Genomic DNA, 25,959 nt, shown 5'->3' with positions numbered 1-25,959 from the left:
GCCGGGTCGCGGGGAGGAGACACGCCGGTGCGAGGCGGTTCTTCCCTGAGAAGGGCAAGAAAATGGCGGCTGTGGGGATCCTAGCGCTCCTCCCCGCCCACCGGGCATGCGCAGTGCCGTGTCTCGCTGCCGCCTCAGATCCAGCGCGGCCTGGCCCGCCGCGGCCTGTCACCGCGCAAGGCCAGGGTGACCGGCCAAGGGCAGCGCGCTGTTCGAGGGTGAGGAGGGTTGCAAAAGCTGTGGGCATTCTTCCTCTGCCTGTAGGTCCTGCGTTTATTTAATTGTTTTGGTTTGCCTTTTTTTTTTCTTTTTTTTTTCCCCCGGACCTCTCAAGTTACGCGCAGACTTTAGTGGCCGGCTCTGGAGGCTAGGAGGAAGTGCCTTTTGGTAAGTGGGAGGTAGAGGTGGAGCGATAGGTAAAATGTTTCTGGGTGAAATTGGAAATGCCTCTCCGCCTTTGATACCAGACTGTGCGGTGCGTTCGGTCTGTGGAAGTGTGTTCTGGGGATGAAAGCTTGACTAGAAATAATGGGGACAGGTGTTCTGGTTTTAGACCTAATATCTAAAAAATGTCAGTATAGCACTTAGGGCTTGTTGTCCTTCCAAACTCAGAGCCTGGATTAAGTCCTGAGGCACTTTCTTTTCTAATTAATAAATGAGTGGCCTCTGCAGGATCCCCTTGCAGCACCCTAAACACCGAGATGTTTGACACAACTACTTATGAGACATTTTGCTGCATGACCTCTGTGCTGTTGACTCTGCCGGTTATGTCATATGTGTACCATGTTTTCATTGTTTCTCAGGTAGTCTGTTGCCTTTTGCTGTAATGCTAGATCCAGGTGTTCATGTTCGTAGTATTACTAATGTGGCTGCAGTATTTAGTATTGGCAATTTGTATCATGTCTGCTAACTATGTCAAACTCCTGTCATAGTTTGGAGGGAATTTAATTGCATATGGAAACCCTGAAAAAAGTTCTTAGAAATCACTCCTTGTGGCAGCGCAGAAATCTACTCAGTTTTGTTCATAGTCATGATTTACTGATCAGACACGCTTAAGGTTCTCCATGTTATGTATTGGTTTGCCTAAGGCAATTACTTGAAGTTCTGTAGCTATTTTGTCGCATTAAGAATAACATCAGGTCAGTGCTTTTAGATCCAAAAAAGAATTCAGGGCGATAATAAATATCACTTACACAAATACCTCATTTTCTCTTCCAACGTGTGGATGCCTGCTCTGCCATTCTGAAATGATCAAAATATGAGCTTGCTCCTAGCTTTCCAGGTATGGACAGGTAGCAAACTGCAAGCCACACGAGGGTTTCTGGCAGCCCACAGCTTGCTTTTGCCACGATCTACTATTAATCAAAATGTGGAGGATAAAAGAGTATTTTGGTGATGTGGTGGCAGAAAGGCACTGTTACGTTACAGAATGCATGAACAGCCTTTCCTCACATAAACCAGTCCGTATGCACTGTGCTTTCTTAGGCATTAAACATGTTGATGGGATACATCAGTATTTCTGGTCTAGTGACTGACACTATTTAATGCTATCTAACAAGTAAAGCTGAGGCTTAGAGTTTGTGAGTGGCTTCTTTATAAACTGAGTAGCTTATCCCCTAAAGAAAGGTTAGGCACTAGTGCTGTAGTTTATCAGCAGATGAACATCAGTTTGAAGCTTGGACTGTGAGCCTACACCTTTCCCAAAAGAATATGCCTTCATGACAAGTAGCACATGACATGATCATATGTCATATTTTCTTTATATTCTCAGCCATTAGGGGCAACAAAGTATGCTCCAAGTAATGACACATAATAATGGGAAGAACATGTTGTGTCAATTGACTTTGTAAGAGTTAGTTTTGCTTGATGAAGTTTTCAAACAATCAGTTTTGGCTGAATCCGCTCGTTCTGCAGCAAATAAGCTGATGGGATAGGTAGAAAAATACTAGCTAGATATCTTCATTTCACTTTAAAAAAATAAAGTGTTCCTGGTATCATCTTGCAGGTAGGGCTTTTTCCAGTTCATTGTTTAGCAACCAATATGATGTTACTTCAAAATAGTATCTCCAGATTAATGGAACACTTTTAGTAATAAATCCAGAATGTATGGAACATACTAATGAAGGCTTTCCTGTGGCAGCCTTAGGCAACTAGTAATACAAATAATTCATCCATAAAGACAGAGCTCCCTGTGACATACTGTTTGTCTGTTGCTTTTTTCTTGATGGCACTAAAGGTGAGTTTGTACTTAACCAGTGTGGTCACGTATTCCTGCTTTGTCATATCTGGCCTGCTACTTGTCCATCAGTGGATTGCTGTATTTCTGATCTTGAAATTGAGTACTATATAACTATTGCTAAATTATTTTAGGGATAGCCTTCTATTCGAGCTGAGAATTCTAGCTTGAAATTGTGGTAGGTCTTCCTATCCATAGGTTTGCATTAGCTTACAATATTTTTTGGTATATCACTGTTGTCAAACTTTCCAAACTAGTACTCATGAGTAGAATTGTACAAACATTCAAAATGATAAATTTACTATTCTTCTGAACAAGTGTAGTGCAAGAGGCATATTCATTTGTCAGTAATGGCTTTTCATCCTCAAAAGAGAAAAAACTCAAACCAATGAACCTTTTCTGACCCTTGCAAAGGAAGAGAAGAGGTTGCTGCAGGAACTTATTTTCAGCAGTTTTTATTAAATTGTTTTTCCTTTGTAGATGGGACCAAATCAGATCTGTTTCTACAATGTAGTTACTGTTACAGCTTGTTCTTTCTAAACACACAAAACCAACTGTTCATTACAGCACACGGTTTGTTAATGATCTCTTACAAAATATTGCAGTAAAACATGACCAGCTGCATTGGAATGAAATTCAAAAGGTATTTTCATTAAACTTCTTGTAATTTAGTGTAAGTGAGATTCAGAGGATCAAGTGTGTTAAACAACGGATCAATATGGTTAAACAGGTCTGTCTCCTTTGAGTATAAATTGGTTTGAGTGCCACATGTGATACAGTATATTCTTATTGTGGGTGTTCTGAGAAAGGGTACTTACAACTGCGTGCCACATGTACCAGCTGCTTCTCTTCTTTCCTTCACGCATCAAGTCAAGGAATAATTTTCAGAGCACAGAACCTTTCCTTGATTGCTTTCATTTCTCATGTCTGCTAATTCTGATGTTTGACCAAAAGCTTGTAAGTTATTTCCTGTATTTAACCATAGAAGCCAAGAAATTAGTAGCAAGAAAGTTAGTATTTCTTTGCCGCAGTTTTCTTGCAAACAAAATCAGTGGTGTGGCCTAGAGCAGCCCAAGTGCATGTGTTTTGTATGCAAATGAAACAAAGTTGATTCTGTATATCTAATGGTCTCCATTTATACAGTGTTACAGACTGAAGCTGAGAAGGGATATCTGTGGTGACTGGAGAACAGTGCTTCTACCATTAACACATATCCATGGCCTCGTACTGTCCAAAGTATCATATTTGCAGTAAAAAACAAACCAACCCAAACCCCAACAAGCCTTCCCAAACCAAAACAAACACACAAACAAAATCCCCACACAACACAAAAAAACAGAGCATGCCAATGATAAAGGTTTGTATTGACTCCAGAAGTCTTCTGTGCCTTTATCTGGCTCCTGTTGCACCTAGGATGTCAGAGGGTCTACGAGCTCAGCAGTCCTTTGGTGAGCTATTGACTCAGCCAAATGCTAAAAGAGAGCATCAGTTGTCTTCCCTGAAAGTTCAAGCTGGTGGGACATCACTCGTCAAATGACTGAAATACTGAAAATTGGCCCCTAAAACTAAGGTACCTACGCTTGGGCATGAAACAATGAGCTGTTTTGAAAGGAGAAATAATGCCCAAAGAAATGGGTACTGTAATAAATTGATGGAGGCAGCTTTGCCTGGAGAAGACAGAAGTAGAATGTTGTGAGAGTACTGTGGGTACTAGTTCATGTTTATAATTTATTGTGGTAACACTTCCATGAAGGGTATTGTTTTACTTGATTTTTTTTTTTTCTTATGGCTGATAATGGAGACAAAACCACTTGGAATGTTGTATCCACTGAATTAGAAAAATGAGACCAAATTGCTGGAGTGACAAAAGAAAACTAGTGTTTATATGTGCTGAAAGTTTTTTGTTACAAAAATCCTCTTTGAATTTCTTTTGCCTCATAGTTCACGTGATCAGCAACAACAATAAAATCAGAAATAAAATTGCAGAGATTTTAACTGGGACAACAGGAATGTGAATCCCTACTGTTTTATTAACTTGATTAGCAGTAATTCCACAAGAGCTGTGTTTTCATAGCAAATAAATACCACTAACACTCATTGTAAACTGGACAAATGTTTCCGTTTTTATGGGTAAAGGAGAGAAATGAGATTCTTATAGATGTGACTGAATCACTTAAGCATCAGTCTCTAGCTCAGGGAAATGATGTCACTCGGTGTGATAGCTTTAGTCTTTGGTTTTTGGTGCAAAGGATACATTTCAGGTTAAAGAATTCCGGACCTCTAAAGCTTTATCTCAACACACCACATGTAAAGCCATGCAACAATGCATGCAACTCACAAGTCTGAAGAAGGAGACCAAGTGAAGTGACACATTAACGTTTGTGAAAAATCACTGTAAACCCTGCATAGGAAATCCCTGCAGACTTCCATTATGCACTTACCACTCTCACTTCTGAGATTTCCCCTTCAATTTACTGTCAAGAAACTGCGTTAAATTAATCTGCTTGGGAACAAAGTTTGAGTTTGACTCTGTTTAGGAGGAACTTACATTTCAAAGAACTGCAGTAGATATTTCATACTTAAGGATTACACTGTAAATCAGTATAAATAATACAAGACCATAAGCAAGAGGTGTTTAACAGATTTCCATTACAGGCTGAATCTTTATGATATCAGTAAAAATGGTAGTGTATTGTGACTAGACATTCTATTTCACTTTATTATTACGATTAAACTTTCTATTTTCACTGTGCCCTAGTGATGATGGTCCTTTTCTTCCATTCTATTTTAGTATTCCCATTCATTTAGTCTAATAAAACCCAGCTACTGTGCAGTACTACAACGTTCCTTGTCATTTCAAAGAGACAAATAGAAATGGAAAGCAATACAGTCAAAATAAAAAAGACTAAGGCCGTCTGATTACGTTGTGGGAAATGTCAGAATTGTAAAATATCTCTTTCTTGAATATTGTTAAGACCTAGATTACTTGGAGGTGAATATGTTTGAGTTGTTGCATTTAGCATATTTTCAGAACATACTTGTAATGCGGTAGTAACGCATATATAATGCATATAAAAAAAGTTCTGTCCAGATTATAATCTTTCATGTGAATTTCTGTGTAATGCTTCTTGGTAGTACTCTGGTCACTGTCTGATACAGGATATTTTAAAGAAAAGTGGTATTGTCAGATGCGTAGCTAGAAAATTAGTTTAATGATCAGGGCAGTAAGAGCAAAAAGCAGAGTATAGTGGTGTTTTATTTTCAGTACAAAAACTATACAATTTATTTCTTTAAAAATAAAACAAAACTGAGTGGTACTATGGAGTTGAGTGCAAACAAAGTAATAATTTCTTTTTTTTTTTTCATCACAGCTCCTGAGGCCAGTGAAAGAGCAGTCTGAGGTGAGACAGCATTCAACAGAACCTCATCAAATGCTTTTAGAGACCTTTGATAAGAACTGTTGTACTTGAAAATTGAATATTGCCTGCTGCGAAACTTCACTGTTGTTTGAAACTTGACTTTCCCATTCCCCTCATCTTCATTTAATAATGAAAACGAAGTATTACATTTAAAGATACTGCTACCTTTTACTGTAAGTAGTTCCTCTAAAAACACAATAGTTCTTAAATGCATGTTTTTATGATTGCATGGATTGCTTGGCCGAGGATGAAAACAGTAATCTGATTCCTTACATACTTTCAGTGATACGCAAAAATCTGATGGATTAAAGGATTTTCTGAGGCCAAAACTAATATCCATATTTACTCATTCTTTGTTTTTAAATTAAGCTTCTTTTTTTAGCATCTGAGCAGTGAAGGTTTCAGTAGCTCTAGGAGGATTTTCCTGTAAAGATATTTGAATATAAACCTTTTATGTGTCAACAGATCTCAACTAGATTTTTGTTGCTGAAGAATATGTTGTTATAACAGTATACATCTATAAAGATTTTAAAGGACTTACAAGATGCTTGGTTTCAAACAGCGATCTCCTAGAAGTGCAGAATGGCAGTCATTTTAGATACTGATTTTTTGGAGTCTGGTGGTTTGGAAGAGGGTGATTTGTAACAGTACATACAGGACTGATTAATGAGATTTCAGTGGGTTTTTGTATACCTTCCTACCTAAACCAAAAAAAAACCAAAACGAACAAACAAACAAAAAAAAACCTGAACCAAAAACAACCAACCAAACAGAAAACGACAAAACCCAACACCACCACCACAACACCCACAAACCAGTAAGGACAGATTAGTTGTGGGCCTTTCACTGCTTCCTGGTAAATAGCATATGGATTCCTAAGGGTTTTATTTTGAATGATAGCCATTTCAGCAAGAATTTTAGCAGAAGCAGAGGACATTCAAGGAACTTCTGAAAGTTCTTTATGTTCTGCTTTATAAAGTCTGTTAGACACACTTGGAGCAAGCTATGAATCTGACCCTGATTTTCAAGCATTTGAAAGGTCCAAGTAAAATGACATTTCTATAATACTTTTATTCTTTCCCTTTTTTTTTGTAAGTGTACATTAAGTACATATCTGAAGAAACAACATTTTACTTCTTTATTTTAGGTTTAGGTAGCAGTCACAAGAGATTAGATGCTGTTAAGTGTAACGAAGCATGACGATGACAAGATAAATGAACCAGAGGCTTTTCAGCTTGATCACATCCTCCAGTGCATAATGCTACAGATTTTGTATTCCAGACGCAAATGTCACCTTGGGATTGGAATCATGCTAGATGAGTCTATGTGAGTAAGTATAACTAAGATAGCTTTTTCTCCCCACCCCCACCCCCAATTACCTTCCTACTTTAAATATAGAACGGCGAATGAGTCCTCCTGAGTTAAGAGATGAGTTAATTGCATGTAGGAATTGTGATGGAAAGTTTTCTCTAAAATAAATGCAGTAATAAAAGTTGTTCTTCCTTTCGCATTTTAGGGGGAAGGACTACTTCTAGTGACAGGACTAGGCTAGACTAGACTGATACTGGTCTCTTTTAGGATATTAGGACTTGATTACTACATAGCACTATATATTAGAATTGTTAATTGTATCACAGCAAAATTATTTTCTGTAGTTTTTCTATTAAATGTCTTTCAAACCACGTGCAGAATGTTACTTCCTATGTTGTATATTAGTTCCAGCAACTGAAAAGAATGATACGCCGGTGGGCTTTTGAAAACCTGAAGAGCAAAAGCCTGCCAGGGAGCCTAAGTGGGACTTGAAAAAGAAATCTACAAATTATTTAACTACTATTAAAAAATTTAAAAGTAAATGCTGACTAAAGGTCGCAATTAATAAATTGTATCAGCCTCTATTAATTTAGTTCCTTCACTTCATTACAGAAAGACACTATGATCCAAAATTTATTAGCAGTGTTTCATTAAGCCAGTGGAGGGCAGACTTGAATTGAAAACTATTTTTGCTACTTCAGTTACTTGAACTTAAAATACCAGATAGTCCCTGGAGCTCAAAGCTGATGACAATCTCATCAGTTCTCTACTATTCTAATTACACTTGTGCTGAATAAAAGCTTCTTTACAATTGCTGTTTGACAAAATGAGTGTTTTGCTATGTCGCAGTAAGAATAGCGAATGTTTAAATAAAGATGGTAATATGAAAGGGGATAAGTCAGGGTATTAGCAGCTGTGTGTTACTCACATGGGAAAATCCACACTGCTTAGTAACTAACCATGTATATCTTAAAATGGTTTTTGAAAGCTAGTGAATATCATCATCCTCCTCTTACAGTTGAAGAAGCTAAGCAATAGAGTGGTAACCTTGCAAGTTACCCATCTAGCTGACCTACAGAAGCAAGAACAAAATTCAGATTTCTGAGATCTGGTGCAGTGCCCAAGCATATTTTTTGCACAAATAACCTATGTCATGTCTAACTCTTGCAACCTATGGAAAGGATTGCTGGCAGCCCAGATTGCTGAGGAGCCTACACTGATGAAAAAGGTAGGTAACCTGACAGGCAGGTTGTCGCTCTTGAGAAGAATATTCTCCTCAAGAAGGATGGCGATCAGGTGGCTAAAGATCTGCTTTAAGACTAGTATTTTGTTATTGAAACAAGTACTCTGCATTTTTATGTATATTTGTCATTCTTTAAGTTGTACTCTTTCCAAGAGCCTTTCTATGTAGGCCTTTAAAGCCGTTCCAATCTCAGTACTAGGAATGTACTGTTAAAAAGTCAATTTGCATACAGGTGAAGGATTAAGATGCTAATAGACTGTTCCTCCCTCCCCTTCATCTTTACTTAAGGGGGTTTCAAATTATGAGTCCTACAATAGGCTTCCCCTTAACTCACCAAGCCCACCTTATTTACCTGTGATCAGTAACATTTGTGGGATTAATGTTGACTATCTATACCATTTTCTTTGTATGCTTAGGAGGTCATTAGCCATTGTAACAGCTTTTTAAATTATAAAAATACGCTGGTTTTTTTTTTAATCTATAAGCCTGAGTGTAAACTGTTCTTTCTGTTTCTACAGAAGACCGGAGGTATGCTGTTACAAAGCCTGCCATTTCTAAGACCTGTATAAGATATACCACAGAACATTCGGTGCTGCATATTGAATACCCCATTTGTAGAATGAACGAGCACATAGCACAATGCATTTTTTTCATTTTTTTCTTACTGCTAGTTTGCAGTGGACATTTGTTGATGGTGGGAATTAGTCATCGGTTTGTATGACTCCATTGAAAAGGACCACATTGAAGATTATAAATTAGAATGTGGATGAGTGGGCACTTACAGTTTGGACTCAAATACTGAATAACCTGTTACTGTGTCATGAATTTTTGGTGTATTTCCAGACAAATCATGCTAAAATAGGAGTCGGAAATATCTGGCAGTGGTTTAAAGGAAATTAAAACAATGTGGGAGTTATTCCAAAACTTACTACCGTAAATTCAAGCAATGAATTTCAGGTTAACCTCTGAAGAAGTAAGTCCAGGGACACAGATGTGCCGGGAAGGTTTTCAGACAACCTTTACATTAGCCTGTTACTGCCTTTTAAACTATATTTGAGATTTTCTAAGTACTGTGTAAAGGTTTGTAAGTATAGATTACAAGAGTCCACTTTGAATTCCTTTAAGATTCTTGATTATTTCTCCTTGTACTTGACAATTTTACACCTCACAGAGTTGACATCTCCAAAACACTTTCTATAAGAGGCCTGAAAATGCAATTATCTCAAAAGGGAAAAGATTTTTTTTTTTTAAATCTTCTGCAGAAGGTAAGCTCTCTTCTCAAAATAACCACTAATTGAAATCATTTATTTACAGACTAATTTTATAGTAAACCACTGTATCCCTTAGCTCAAGAAGCAGCAAGAAAGATAACGATTCAATTAACTAAAACTGCTGCTTTGTGAATTGTGGTTTCCAGTGTCAAACTTCTTTAATTCATTCCAAATTGTACATTGCTACCTATAAGTTAAACAAAATATATTTCATACTCCCAGGGAAAATGCTATGATTTTGGGAAGGATACATATAATATACCATATTTTGAGTCTAAAATTAAACCTTAATTTTGATGTAGCAACAATACCTTCCAGAATTTTTTAGATTTGCTATATTTCAGAGTGAGGGGGCTTTAGCTCTCTCATTTAATCCACTCTCTCAGTCTCTTGCAACAGTGCTAACAGGTTCTTCATTCTCAGTGCGGAAGTATGATATGCTGGAAGAGCCAGCACATTCTCCAGCAAGAGAGCAAAGGTGTGGGTTCATGGGAAGGACAACATCCATCTGCCCCCCAGATAAATCTAAACCCATCTTCCCATCTTATAGGTGGCTTCCTTTACCTGTTGCTCTATGGTAAGAAACAAAGCTTTCCATGATAAAATTCCCTTTATATTAAAATCACAGATAAATCCACTCTACACTTTTGAAGCTTTTTTGACAGATAACTTTTAAGCTGTAAAGATAAAAATCATGTATAAATAGAAAAAGTGTTGATAAAGCAATTATGTAAAATAAGGTGTATATGAAAATTAATGGTAAAAATGTCCTGAATATGGGGAAAATGAGAGGTAAGTTCTACCATAGCAGTTATATCTGTTCAATACATGGAGCTAAAGGAGAATTTTACCTTGTTATTGTTACTTGTGTAACTGGTTATGTCTTTCAGTTAAAACCATTAACCATTTTAAAGGGGAAATAAGCTTGAGCTTTTGGGAGCATGGCAAGTTTTTCCTGCTGTAAGCTTCATAGGTTTACAGCTCTACCTCCACAATGATCTTTTCTTACACTAACAGCGTATATTCTCTTTTGTTTGTACCCAGCTTTCCCTTTTACTTGTAGTATATATGTGAAATGTTAAAAAAAAATATTATTTAAGAGCAGTTAAGATATTACTACCTCGGAAGCATGTCGTTGATATGTGCAGTTGTGTTTGTTCTGCTGAGCAGGCCCAACTCAAGTACAGAGGGAGTTGCAGATGATGCAAAATAACTGTCTTAGAGCAGTAGGTGTTGCTCTGGGCGGATTGACCATAGGCCTCTTGCTGTATTTCTTTATATGGAAACAAATGGCTAGATATATACTGTCTGAATAAAGAACATGACATTGTTGTGTGCCTGTGACAAAAAATAAAATAGTATTTTATTGGCAACGTATACTTAGTTTTGGATTTTAAAAATGAAATAAATTTGAATATGCTGTGTATAAAGCTTGTATTTGATCAAAATCAGTTACTCGGGTAATGGTTTTTCAGAGATGGGAGTTTTAATGACAGTGAAAAGATAATTCTACATCAATGAAAATTAAAGCCTGCTGCTGTCAAGTTGCCAGGACCCTTAAACATGCGCTCAAGTGTCCTTCTCCCATTAAGTAAATTAAGCATTTTTATACTTACTGTCACAAGTAGCAGCAAAACACCAAGGATTGCTTCCATGTTTAGAATTTTGTGGAGTCTACTACCTGGGAGCAGACTCAGCTCAAATTGTCTGAAGCTACTAATCACTAATCTCGTTCTTGACATACTTCAGCCCCCAACAGTCTGCTGCAACTTCTGTTACTCCTTCTGGGAATCTGTGTATAGCAATTTCTTTTTCTCCCCCATTGGCTCCAAGCCAGGAGTACATCCATTTGCACAAATGCTTCTTACCCCTGTGCACACGGGGGTGTTTTTTTAAATTTTTTTTTCCTTTCTGCTTCTCTGATTGTTGTATGTTTTTATAGTAAATTTAGTATTTGTTGAGTTTTCTGTATAATAAACCAGTAGTTACAATGCATTTTATAAACTACTGTTGGTTTCATTTTAAGTGCACTCAATAAAATTATTTCTCCGTGGTCATCTTATGGGCATCTTACTGGAACATAGGAGTTACAGGAGCCCTAAACTTTAATGCATTTAATCAGCTTTCTTGTAAGGTCGTATTCTTCCTACTCAATAGGGCATAAGGCCTGGTTTGTAGAGGGAGGGTGTCAGCATTTGCAGAGTACCCAGCACTTTTAGAAGGCTAAAAAAACGTTAAGGCACAAACATTTTTCACCAGCCACCTGGTGAGTTGCAGTGTCACTGCCATCAAGAAACTGGTTTATGACTCACGGGGAAGGTTGTGCTTCCTGCAGGAATGATACTGGTATCCAAACTAGATTGTCTTAAGTTAATTCTGAAAAACCTGCAGCTCGCACATGTATATGTATGTACATATGTATAGACACTTGTGCATGCATTTTATGTATATAAATGTACATATACAGTACAGAACTGTAGGTTTATCAGATCAGATTTAATTTAAAATGAGCCAGCTTGGATATCAATACCAAGACATTACTGAGTATATATATGTTTATATGTGTGTGTATATATGTATATACACATACAGCAAACCTAAGCTGCAGCTTGAAAATACTCAATGTTTCAGCTACCTAGAACCACACATGCAAATATTTGACATTAGAAAATTAGGAACATTTTGACTGGAGTGATTCGGTTGATACATAGGAGTTCTGTAGTAGGGGCAGGAACAGATAGTTCTCCTGAATTTTCTTATTCCAGTTTCCACAACAAATTTAAAAAAAAAATAAAATTTCATGCACTTACCTTACAGTTGTGGTGAATGCTATGCCAGAGTCCAGCCCAAACTTTGAAAAAGCCAAAAAGTGTGTGGTGACAAAAATAGGCCGGGAGCATGGCTCTATGATTGGTCGAGAACAAGGATTCTGCATTAAGATTGTATTTAGGACAGTGTGTGGCATCTCTTACTACATTCTTCTGTGGGATCTTAACCACATTTACCTTCCATTTTTAATTAGATCTCAACGTTAGAAAAAAATGCAAAGGCTAGCTTGTGCCAAATTTGATTTATCTCCAACTTGGATAAATCCAGCCTTAGAGCTTCCAGTCCTCTGGGGTGTCCATATACTTGTCCCAAGAAGATATCACTCTGCATTAGAATCCGAGGAGTAAACTGTTAGATCAGTGAAGTTTTGTCCTCTTTAAGGTGTTGCATCATGCATTTGCAATTTTTTTCTCCTCTTCAGGCGGCTGGAGTTTCCAGGCTGTCCTGCTTAACTGCAGCTGTCTCTCAAGTCACTGACATGGGAAACACCTTAGTCCCGGTGTCACTAATGAATCCAATTACAGAACGAAGAAAAAGGTTACTGAGAATGGATTTTAAGATTCTACTGCCAAGTAATAGTGAGTAGCTAAAACAGGGCTAAAAGCCAGGAGCGTGCAGGCTTCTACTGGTCAGTTTTCAGCTGATCGAGATTGGTTTTTCATAACTAGGCACAGCAGATTAATTGGTGACTTTACTGTGCTGTCCTGCATTTCAGAGTGTCTAATGCTGTCACATAGTGGCACGTTCTAACACTGACTGCTGAACGCAGGCTCGCCCCTCTCGACTCCATACCCAGCACTGATGAGGACTAGCAAACCTCAGCTTCAGGATTTAAGGTAAAGTCAGGATTTAGCCTCCTGTCAGCAATAACGTATAGCTTTCATTGCTGGGCACAAGCAGTAAGATATTAAACCGTGAATGGTGGCTTTTCTCCCACTAACAGTAAATTTAGAGCAGTAACTTCACGACACCAGTGGGAGCGGTGTTTTCAAATCCTCCGACACACGTTATGGGAAATGCACACTATCGGTTCTCCATTTACTATTTTGGTGGGCACAACTTTGTTATTTTTCAAGCTGTTTATATTGGCCACCTCAGTGTTTTAATTATTTCACATGTACTTCAGCATTTTAATGTCTGTGCTTCAGCAGACATAGGACATGGAGCCCCCCCGCCCCCGATTTTAGCGTTTTCTTTCACTGAGTATGATACCTTAACATTTACAAGCTTCATTTACGTTTCGACAGAGCATTCATGTGCATGCTGTCAAAGATTGTGTGTGGCATTAAATGATATATTTCAGAGAGATTATAATTGCTAATATAATGGGATCAGGAATATCTACAGCAGCTGTGGAGATTTGTAATGGAAAAATGAAGGCTGGTATGAAGTATAAGTGGAAATGCGTGCAAACAGCAGCAGCAACAGCAGAACAGAGGGTTAAAAGAATGGACTGGTTTGTTAACACGGAAAACCATTCCCAGCAGAAAAATTAAGGAATTGTTCTGTTTATGACAAGGCCAAAGACCTGCACTTTGAGACCAGCCACAACACAGCCAAACCTGTCAGCAAAAGACCCAGCAGCCTGAGGTCCATCCAGGAGGATGGTAACAAGGCTGCAGCATCAGATAAGCCAAGTAAAATGTCTTAAATCCAGAGCAATCTCAAAATTGCCTTCTCTGGAGTGCCTCTGTATTTACAGAGCTCAAGAGCAGAATTTCACTCTGTATTTGTTCTCTTAATTAATGTTAGAAGGCTTGCAAGGCGTCTGCCTTGGTATATACTTGGCACATAGTTTATCTCAAGCCAAAAGATGAGCTCTGGGAAGGAGGAAAGCCTGATTTGCTAAGAACCATCTCTGCCAGGCGATAAACAGGGTAGGTGACCTGCAGGACACTCTCAGTCATTTGGCTACCCAGAGTTGTTAGAGGCGGGAGATGACCTGACTACAAAGGACCGCAAGAGGTCCAGACCAGGCTGTGGTGACTACAAAAGCTGCTCCACTGTACTCGGGACCTCCCATGCTATGTCTGATCCCTCACAGCTGACCACAACAACTTTTGATTTGCCAGGCAAGACGGGTCATAGCAGCCCAGCAGAAAGAATAATCCACTTTCTAGATTATCTCCAAGAATAAAGAGTTTTAATTCAGACATTACTAAATTGCAGAGCCCCAGAATTACACTTGGAGTTTAATTAAGCTGTGAAAGCAGCGAAGCACCAGGTACTGACAGTAATTCAGCCACGCCACATGCACTCAGTCTCAGTTCAGTGCAAGCCTGCAGCATCCCTGGTAGGCAGCAAGGCAATAACCAGGAGCTGGAAGGAGGAGGTGCATGAGCCACTGCCAAAATGTAAAGGAGCTCTCATCCAGCTGTGCAACACCTCTGTTTTGAAGTCATCACCGACGTGTTTGCATTAGAAAATAAACAAGTTCATTGGATAAACCCTATCACCATCCTGAAAAGCCCCATGAACCTGCCTGCATAGAAGTGCAGTGCAAAGATGCCAGCCCAGGCATCGCTTGCAGATGAAGTGCAGACTTTCAGATCTCCAAGAATGAAGCACATGCTGAGGAAAAGGTTTGGAGTGTTACTCTAGCTACAGAGGAAAGGGGTGCTCTGTCACCTGCTGATAGGTACATGTTAAATATGGAGTTGGTTAACTAATTGCAGGAGATAAACTTCACAAGACAATTGTTAGAGGTGCCCACCTTTCAATTAGCTTCCTTCAGATTTGTGTGAAGCAGTGATACAAAAAAGGTCATGGGCAAATCTTTGACCATGAGGGCCAGAATTCAGCTTTGTGCACAGACATCTTTGGGAGCTGGCAAGAGCGGCCAGGAGATGAAATAGGACATTATTTCCTTTTATATATTATATATAGAATACATAGAGGGACAATGGAAAAGACACATACTAGTGTTTCTGACATTTTTCCTTGTAAAAGTCCCATTTTGGAACAAAGCATTTCAAAATACTAGCGTTTCTGTGTAAGAGAAGTTCATGCTCCCACCCAGCCCTGTACAGGTGGTGGGTGTTTCTCAGATTGCAAGGTCATGATTAGGTCTGGCAAGTGAAATACGAAATATCAGAAAAACACAGTGCTGCTCAGCAGCAACACCCTTTTTCCTGGCCAGGCCAGTGAGAAGAAACTGCAATTATGGTATCAATATCTTGACATTGTAACTATAAAATACCTTTTAAGCAGTGGTATGGGTTCCCCTCCTGCAGAGCCAGGTTTGCACTACAGTCAGAAACTGGTTTGTTCGCACTCACCTGAGGGCAACTGAGTTTCTGTTAACACAGAAGGCAAGCAAAAAGTTTGATGAACACTGCTACAAGACTGTGTTACCTGAAAGCAGGCAGTCCATCACGAGACAAGAAGAAATAAATTCCTTCTACCTCAAGCCATAACACTGTGACATCAGTGTAGGCTCTCAGTGGCATTAGTGCCATTGTGTCTTGCTTTTGACCTCTTCACCCAGGATATTCCATTTCGCTCCTTCACAGGAACCGCAAACAGCAGTCGTTCCTTATGCAGGACTCCTTATTTCTTTGTTCTCTGTCACTGCAATTTCCAAGTCAGTCTACAAACAACTAGATGGAGGCAGCCACCACCAACCCAGCTTCAGGAAGAGCTTATGCCCCTGTAATCCTGGGAAAGAGACGTACGTTGCAAAATGACATCTGAGAAAAAGGGAAAAGGCAGAACGGTATTTTTGTTTCCGCCTGACAAAGCAGACTCATACCATAACTACACAACCGCAGGAAGTAGGGTGTATGAACACTTACATTTTCAGCTCAAATACCAACATTTCTGGGCATGCTGCCCCAAACAGTCAGCTGTTTGAATAGATACCAGCTCTTCGATAGATTTCTGTACTTTCAGAAATAAAAATGCCTCTCAGAAATGACATTCATCTTGGCTTTTTGGAGCAGAGAGCACCAGAACAACCTCCATCGGGTCCCTGCTTTTCTGCTTGTGGCTTCCTATGAGGGGCAAGGTGAGGGGGAGCAACCCAAGGCCAAGAGCAGCCAAATTAGAGAGGGCTCTTATACCATAGAGGATGCATATGACTGATACACCTTTTGAGCAGTCACCATATGACTGAGAGTTCCAGAGATGCTGCAAAACCAGAGCTGCAGCACCAAAAACATAGGACCAAGCAGAGCAAGGCACTGCAGAGAGCTCAGAGCTCACATGTTGGAAGCTCTGGTTCCACAAGGTATCCCAATGCTGACCTGAAAAAAAACAAATTTGAAAGCCATTGACTTTCAAATAACAATCTGCACGGAAGAGGCGATTATTTATGAAGCTACATACCCAAAGAAGGAAAGGTAAGGTAGGTGCAATAAAAACACACAATCTAAGATAAAGGTAATGTCTTCAGTGAGATTCTGATTTATTGAAATGAGATTAATTCTGCGCTGTCCTTTTGGAGCAAACCTTTCTAGCTGCAGCTGTCATGAGGAGAATGTGGCATCAAGGGCTCTGGTCTAAATGGGCAAAGCGTTAATTATCCTTTAATTTTCTGTCTGTGCTTACACTGAGTCCTCAGTGCAAACATTTAGATGGGCACCTAACTCCCTGTTTGCCAGACACAGGTGTATAAATGGATGTGTAAGTAAGTGGTGTGTTTGCTCCTCTGGTTGAAGGGAGCTGGATGCTTTCTCACCTTCAACCAACCAAATACTGTAAAGACTCAACTCCCCTTTTCAACAAAATACCTCACGTTACTCACCAGTTATTATTTGGTTAATAGGGAATAAAAATGATTAAACACACAGACTACCATATGCTCAGTCTAATAAAGTGGCCTAATAACGGCTTTCTTGGCACCACAAAACGTCATATTTTTGCATGATGTCCAATATTGAGTTATATCTGAAGCAGAACATAAGACATGATTGATCTGTGTTGGAAAGCACCTCCCTTTCACAATTAGCCTGGCTGGCTTCATTAAGCCTACTTCTCTGCCCTGCTGTATTGCACTTTGTGCCAAATACATACTGTTATGGTCCGGTTTATCCTCACAGAGAAAAAGTGCTTATGGGGGGGGAAGTTAGAGGAATGTCTGGCAGTATATTCTAGCGTATATTCCTTATTGTCCTTTTAAAATATTCCAATAACTATGCCATTATCTCCTGTTCCCAGTGGCTGCAGCTGGGGCCCCAGGCTCTATTGCACCAAACAACTGGCCTCTTGGGTTTAAGGCTTTTTCTTCTTTCCCACACTCGTTTCTGGTATCTGCAGCTACACAGACCAGTCCTCTGGCCTGAAAACTCATCACGAGGGGTGAGGTAGAGGAACAATTTCTATGGCACGCTCATATGAAAACCACATTTACTTTCTAAGCAGGATTTCAAATCAGGCACCATTAAATAGAAAACAAACATTTGAGAAAAGCAGGCCTTTAGACAACTCTGCATTTTTTTTTAGTAGGCAACCAAAGCTGCTATAGATTAAAAGTAGCCAGTTTCTAGATACCTGGAGACACTAAATCAGTTTGGGACAGCTCTGCTTAGTTTCAGGAAGCCTACAGAAAAATTGCACTCGGCAACAGCTCTTTTTTCAGTAATTCTGTACCTGCTCCTAGGGGATATTTCTGCCACTTCATCTATTCCTTTTATATTTAAGTATATTTACAGTGAATAGCAATAGTGAAAGAAGGTTTCACATATTAATGCAACACACTAAACATATGTTAGATTCCGGTAGGATATTTGGCATAATTTTAATTCCTACGTTTTGAATGAAGGTGAGTTTTATGCAATGCTGAAACCAGTCAGACCTCCGTGAGGCCTTTAGTGCAGGGGTATAACCGCTTTCAGCTCCACTAGTGCGGTGATCAATAACGGGACACGATACTGTTGTGCCAGCGCAAATGACATATGGCCATGTAGCTGCACGTTATAATTAACCGCTGATTTACAGCAGAAAGAGGATAGACTGTTACATTCAATTAACTCGCCCTCCTTTCAGCTGACAGGCAGCTGAGTGCTGAACACTTAATATTCTTTTTTGCAAATTTCCTTCTCCACAAGCATTCTAATTGCTGTAATTAGCACAGATAACTATGACAGCAAAACTATCATTTAATCTATACAATGCGGTAGCTTATAAAAAGTTAGGATTTATCAGTAACCCAGTATTTCTCTGTTATCCTACATTCTCATATAGCTCCATGTGGCTTTTTTCAGATAATTCAGTCACCTTCTATATAACTCAACAGAAAAAGAAAATTTCCCCAAGAAATATGAATTGGGATGAGTGGAGCTGATGACGGCCACACACACACCTGTGAAGAGGTGGAGCGGTATGTGAGAAGTGACACAAGTGCTCCATGTTTGCAGTTGAATGAGAGCCGGTATTTTCTGTCATGCTGTTTCTTTTCCTACAAACTATATATTAGTCTTTTGGAAAAAGGCTGTCTGAACACCCTGAACCTCCTTTTTTGGCTTTTTTTTTTTCTTTTTTTTCTGTTTTCCATATGACAGCCTGCTGTCGTAGGTGCTCAGTGTTTTATTTGACTTGACATTTTGATTTGCCTGTCAGAATATTGTGGAGGTTAGAAGAGGTGACTGGCAAGGCATGGGGAGTTCATGCAAGCTAATAACTTGCCCACTGAGTAGATGTTGAGAGATTTGAGCATCTTCCTTCTGACTGCTAGGACCCACAGAGTGACTTCAGGCTTGTAACCCTGCCGTGCTTCACATCATCTGTCCAGGTAACGAAAGATGCAAAGAAAATGTTTAATTTCCATAGAGCAGAGCACAGCAAACCACAGGGAGGCTTCTATTACCTTTGCTTGAAGCCTCGAGGAAAGTAACCTGTTGTGATAACTAAAAGCTCAGAGGAGGTCAGCAGGTGACCCTGTGAGTCACTGGGGTGTTCTTGGCATATGGAGTCTGCTCTGTTCAGACCACGTACCGTGGGGTGTAAGTGAACCCGTGGGGCTTACCCTGGTGCCCGTGGCGGGAATGACGAACAGCTCAGGCTGTGCTCTACCCAAGGTGCCCGACCTTCACTGTCAATTCAGAGAAGCAGTTGTGACACTTACTGTAGGAACGTAACCCCACCATCCCTTCTGCCGTAGCCTTTGGATGTGCATCGCTGTGTCCTTGTACTGACTGGCCATGGGGTGGCAATGTCAATCTTCTTGAAAACATTTACTTACAGTTGCTGGTCTCTGGTCTCAGCCCGGTTCCTGCTCCTCCCCCTTTGTGCTTTTTCCCTGGTTTTCTTTTTATAGTTAAGGAATCTGTACGTGTATTTTCATTCCCTTTGCAAAAGTTAAACTCAGTTTTGTCTTCTGGTAATTCAGTCCATCACAAAGACTTTCTGGTGATTCCACTAGACCATACACTTCCTTCTGCTTTGTTCCTCCATCACACCAGACTTGCCATTTCCATGTACCTTGTGAACTCCTGGCTCCTTGTTGTCCTCTCTGGTTGATATCTACAAACCTTGAGATGTCCAACTTCCAACCCTCAATCCTTATTGATGCCTCCTTCACACCTTGTAAGGTCAGATCTGACCAAAGGCTGTAGCCTTTGCGCTGTCTCTTCCATAAGCTCCCTCAGTTATCCAGCTGATGAGACTAATACATTCACCAAGTCCTCTCAATTCCACTCTCTCCTCAGTAAGGGGCACCTCGATAGCTAGCCTAGTTGCCACCTCCTTTAAGAAAGCAAAAAAATCCTTCACACCCACTCATCATCCCACCTCCTTTTCTTTAACCCTCTGCCAGAAACAGTCCAGAAGTTTCTAACATTCTGGCTTCAGGTACCAGTCTCGCATTTCTTGACACCAAAGCATGACAAGAAAATCCTCAATGCTTAAACCTACGTGGCAGAGCACAGCCACCAGTACTGCCCACAAATGCTCTGCTAGTCCCACCTTAGGTTGTTTCAACATTAATTTCCTGTATTTGTTCCTGTGGTAGCACCAGCGCTCAGGTCACTCTCCAAGGAGACAGAGGCACAAGTGTCAGACAGAGGGAAGGGGCAGAACACCATGGCACAAACCCTGCCTGATGGGCAGATGCCTGCCCTCCCAGTCAGGTGGGAGCCATGGGAGAAGAGGTTTCCTCCAGAGCTCTCCCCACTCCAGTAAGCTCTTGGCTTTGTGCCTCTTTCATTTTGTGTGGCTTCGTCATTCATTCAAAGCTGCCCACAGAGGCAGGCAGAGAAGAAGCGTACGAGACATTTTGAACTGCTTGTAAAGCTTCTGGTTTAGCCTCCCATTCACCTCTTTTCCCACAGCTCAGTACAAAGTGCACTTTATACGACGTGTTCCTCCTTTCAAGCATGAAACAAAACTATCCTCAGTACTCGTGCTGTACAGTGCCTGCTCTTTATTAGAGTAGGAAGGAATAATTACAGGGATTCTGCATGTGGTACTGAATGTCAAGGCGTATTAAAGCTCTTCAATATTTCAAGGTTAAATAAAGATTCTTCCAAGGCACTGCTTTTCTGCCTGAAATTAAATTATGGCATCAAATACCTTATAAGTCGATCTACATGGTAACTAATTTTGTTGGCGTACTTAAGAAGTTACTCATCTCACCATTACTGGAATGCGTCAAAACTCTTTGTGCTCCCAAGGATCACGGAGTTTTTTATCCAACACTGCTCCTAAGGCAGAAACCCACTGCCGTTCATCAGGAATGGAGCACACGTATCCTGCTGCAGCATGTGTGTATGATGTCCTGCAGTATCACACGTGCCAGGCTTCACAAAAAAGATGGATCATCCAGGGTGGGATCCTGGAGAAATCCATTGCTCTTCAAGTTACTTGCCTGTAAGCATGTTTTATTTTGGGTAATGATGTCAAAGCAGTGAACTAATCCATTTAGAAGCTGGATCACGGTGTTTCAGGAAGACTTGAACACCTGAAACACATTCAGGTTCATGCTAGATTCAAGGGCAATGCTTTTGTAGCGTGGCTTCCTGTGCTGGTAGCAGGAAAAGATAAGTTCTCATGGATAACTAAAGAAGCTTAAAGTTATGAATTTGATGGAGTATGCAAGGCAGTTGAGAGCACCTTTCTAGGCTGAACAGTTAAGAACCAAGCCTCAGATCTGTCAGAGGATTCAGCTAGAGCTGAACAAGTGTCATTCAGCTGTAAGGGAGCTTTAGCAGCCTTGCTGCTCTTCTACCTTTAAATTCAGAAGTTGCTAAAGCTATTACAGACTTACTAAAGCTATTACATTCATAAGTGGGATCCTGAAGCAAGAATGGCAGAAACAGGATTGCTACAGAGAGATTTGTGCTCCAATTCTTTCCTTCTTCGCTGCTTTAGACATTTATAAATGCAACTACTTTATGATTACTCAAATAATCCGAGCAGAGGCAGGTTGAATCTTAACTCCCAGCACCTGTCCCCATAATTTCAAGCTGATCTTTACATCCTGGCCAGCAGAACTCCTAAACCAGATCTATTCTGCCCAGACATCTGCCTGCCTTTAGTTAAAATAGGGCAGCTGCTGACATTCGGAGCTCTGCTGGGGTGACTGATGCTACCCTAAAGCTTATTTTGGATGTTATTTGGGAGACATGCGGATCAGTAAGAAGCAGTGACAAGGCAGGAATGCTCAGCTGCTTGTTCAGGATGAGGAGGAAGTGAGAGATGGGATGAACACTTTTGGGGTGTCAGAGAAGATCTCCCTCCCCGTCTCAGGACGTGCTGAATCAGTTTGACAGTGCCCGTATCCTTCTCCAGTCAATACAGGGAGAGCAGAAATTAGTAGCTTCGCTAAATAGCAGTTGGATTGGTTTTCTTCAATGGCTGAAATTAGGAATGTATAACCCAATGAATTAACAAGTAAGCAATCTTCTGGAGAATATCAGTGCTGTTACCTTGCAAAAGTCTTTCCATTTTGTGATTTATTGTAACAGATTTCTCCAACACCAACATTTTAGGGGCAAGACGGTCTGCTGAAAGCTGACATTCGGTATGACAGGGCTTGCACTTGATTCCAAAGTGTTATCGTATATAATGTTATCCCAATTCAGTTATTCAATCCAAATTATTACCAAAGTTTGAACTGCGGGTTATTAATGATAATGAAACCACGATGCGTTTTAACAACAAAAAATCAAAAGAAAAAATATGAATATTGTGATTTTTTTAAAAGCATATTTAAAGAATAAGTGCAAGATCCTTTACCGTTTATATTCAAATCGATTTACTCTTGGCAAATAATGCCACAAGGAAAATACACCAGTGACAGTACAACTTTTTAGTGCCTAACTGCATTTATTTTAGATGGCGTCATAGGTCATTGACATCAATCCTGGGTCAAGTCTTTGCCAGCTCCAGTAGCCCCTCCAACACTTCTACAACCACCATACCTTGACTAGCTGAAAAGGAAACCATATATACGTGTATAAGTGTATATATACACGTATATATGTTTTTATATGTATGTTTTAAATGAGTCACTGTTCTGTTCCTACTTTGATAGCAATCAAGATGATATTCAAGTTTCCTGCATGAGCAAAGTATCTGTTCTTGAGGAAGTACCAAATGTTTGTTCATTATTTTGGTCCACTATTTGTGTTGCAGAAACTTCAGAAAATCCCGCCCACACCGAGGACTTCTTGCGCCCATACCTGACACCCCTTCCTTTGCTTTGGTCTGCGTTGTGAAAGCTGATATTTCCTCTCACCTTCTCAGAAACCTGCCCTCTCACCCCAGAAAATTCCACTATCGTAGATCAAGAAACTCACCACCGCTCTCCCAACCCACAGCTGCCAGCGTTAGTCAGCACCCATGACGAGAACAACCACCAGGTACCTTGTCAGAAGTACAGCGTGACTCAGACTGACTTCCACAAGTCTTTCCACACCATTAGAATTCAGTAGTGTCCCAGCATATTTAAGGTAACAGATGATTAAACACAACTTCATTTTAAGAATCAAGTTAATGAAGCGAGCACCGTGCAATGTAAAGGCTTGTTTCACAAAGGTTCTGGAGTCACAGTGACATTTCTCCCACTATTCTGAATTAGCAGATGTATTCACTGCCCTACCTGGCAGCTGTGGGCTGGGAGAAAACGCTCACAATGAAGTCACCTTTAATAAAGAGCTAGGTTAATGTAAAAACATGAAAAATAACTATTACAAGCTCAAGGCAGGCAACTAGCTGTAAAATCTGTAGAAACAAATGTCATTTCTGTCACTGGTTATAATTGCTTGTATTTCCTTCAGACGTCCCTCTCACTGTGAGTTGTCCAGCCGGCTCTCAGGTACCCTCATCCGCCACTAAGGGCTGGATTTTGGGGAACCATTACTTTCTTTAGTGCTCCCAAACATATTTTGGGAAGAGAGAAGGTATTCAAACTCACATTTTCTTGCACTAATCAATAACAATTCCTACATGAAACCATGTAAGAGCCCATTCAAAACATTGCCTTCCACCCACTGTAACCGAAATAGCATCAGGTCTAATTTGTACCTTTCAGAAAAGAAAACTGTGGGCTTGTTCGTGAAATAGTAGGAATCTGAGATTTCCTTTTTCACCCATTCGTATGAAGGGAAATTGAGCTTCGTCCATTCAAGAGAACAGCTTTAAGATTGACATTTCATCTTTAAAACAAAAAAAAAAAAAAAAAAAGGAAAAAAGACAATGCAGAGTGTTCCCAAAATATAAGATCTCCCACTGCTGCCAACTGCTACAGCTCCTTCATTCATCCAGGTTTCTCTGCATCAGAGACTACATTTGTAAGGGGAAAGGAAAGAAACCTTGAACAAAATACAGGATCACAGCCCTGGACATACAGAACAGAACTTGTCACTCAGAAAAAATGCTCAGTAGAAGCCCCTGGGACACCATCCTATGGAGGCCTAGGAGAACTGGTTGATGTTCAAGAACCATCCCCTCTAGACTGAAGAACGGTCCATCCCAACACACAGGAAAGCAAGCAGAGGCGGCAGGAGGCCTGAGGCACGAACATGGAGCTCTTGACTAAACTTAAGAGATGAAAAGGAAGCACCCGAGAGGTGGAAGAAAGAACAGGGCAACCAGGATTATAGAGGCACTATCCAAGCATGCATGGAAGGGGTTTGGAAAGCCAAAGCCCAAGCGAAGTGGAATCTGGCAAGGGTGGTGAAGGGCAACAAGAAAAGCTTTAGCAGATGTGTCAGCAGCAACAGGAAGACTAGGGAGAAAGAGGCCACCACAGATGAGTGGGGCAGAGGACCTGGTGACGGGGGCAGGAAAAAGTCTGAGGTACTCACTGATGCCTTTGCTTCTCTCCATTACTGGCAATGGCAGTCCTCAGGAATCCCAGGCCTCTGAGCACAGAAAGTTGCCTCCACTGCCAGGCTCCGAGGGCTCTGACCAGTGGCACAAAGCCCAGCTGGAGACCTGGCCTTACTGGTGCACAACAGGGGTCAATACCTGGGCCAGGACAGTTTAACATCTTCATTAACAAAGATGGGCGATGGGACCGAGCTCACCTTCGGCACATTTGCAGGTATCGCAACACCAGGAGGAGAGGTCAACACCCCAGGAGTGGCTGCCATTCACAGGGACACCAACAGGCAGGAGACTTGAGCTGACACGTGAATCTCAGGAAGTTTACAGGGAAAGGCCAAGTCCTGGCCCCGGGGACAAACCACCCCAGGCACCAGAGAGTCGGAGAGCAGCTCTGCAGAAAAAGCCCTGGCTGTCCTCAGGAAAAATGGGAACAGGAACCAGCCACACACACCCTTGGGGCAGAGATGGCCAACGGCCACCATGTCACCAGAAGGTCACACACACACAGTGAAGGCTGCTGGACAGGAGACCTAACAATAAAGACACATTGCAGATAACAGTGGTTTGATACACAGCTGTTATATCAAGACCATCAAAACTACCACGTCGTCCAGGTAGTGTCACACTGCTGACAGGACAGTCGTCTGCTTCTGCCGTCAACTAGTTTACAACTCACCTGCTCGAACTCCCCTCTCACCCGTCAGTCAGGGTTCCTCAGCCAGGTGGTTCAGGCACCGTGTCTTGCCCGCCCAGGCTGCATTGGCAGAGCCCACGCTCTGTAAAATGGGCGTTCAGCATATTTTAAGTAACATCGTCAACCTTACTGTGACTTACAGACGTGTATAATGAAAACCAAACAAGTATATTTCTATCTAATGTGTATTTCAACAAAGCCTGTAAAGAAGGGGCAAAGTTTTCTGCTGTACAAACTATTTACAAAAGCACACAACTTCCAAAAAAACCCCAGTTTATTTTACTGCTCAAATTATTGAACACTAAACAAGACAATACATTAGGAATGTAAGTTCTCATGTACAATTAAGAAAACACTTCACTGTAAAAAAAGAAAAAAGGTGAAATACTGTTTTACTAACACAGAACAGCATCACAGAACAAACTGAAGGATATGAATGGCACACACTCGTTTACACTCGGATCCTCAGGAGAAGACAGAATCTACAGACTGATTCCAGAGGCTTCGGTGAATATTAAGAAACGTAGATATCTAGTCTTAGAATTGTACAAATACAAAAGGCAATATATTACACAGCTATATACAGCACTGTAAGCCTCAAACACTGACAAAAGGCATCAGACACAGTAATTAAGTTAGAAAATTCTAGAATCCTCATAAAAATCAGAAGAGACCTCCTTAGAGAGAAG

At 40.6% G+C, this 25,959-nt stretch overlaps 1 long non-coding RNA gene and 1 other non-coding gene across 2 annotated transcripts; both read left to right on the top strand.

The window, feature by feature from the left end:
* The first annotated feature begins 137 nt into the window (after positions 1–137).
* On the top strand, positions 138–11,535 carry LOC141466604 (uncharacterized). Its single transcript, XR_012463309.1, has 5 exons — positions 138–387; positions 5,608–5,828; positions 6,803–6,981; positions 7,985–8,194; positions 8,728–11,535. It is a non-coding gene; the product is annotated as an uncharacterized lncRNA (long non-coding RNA).
* LOC141466958 (small nucleolar RNA SNORD93) lies at positions 5,894–5,981 on the top strand. The gene has a single exon (XR_012463321.1). It is a non-coding gene; the product is annotated as a small nucleolar RNA SNORD93 (small nucleolar RNA).
* Positions 11,536–25,959: the final 14,424 nt, after the last annotated feature.

This window comes from Numenius arquata, chromosome 7 (assembly GCF_964106895.1).
Source record: "Numenius arquata chromosome 7, bNumArq3.hap1.1, whole genome shotgun sequence".
NCBI lineage: Eukaryota > Metazoa > Chordata > Aves > Charadriiformes > Scolopacidae > Numenius > Numenius arquata.
The sequence above is the reverse complement of the archived record's forward strand: the minus strand, read 5'-3'. Positions and strand labels throughout refer to the sequence as shown.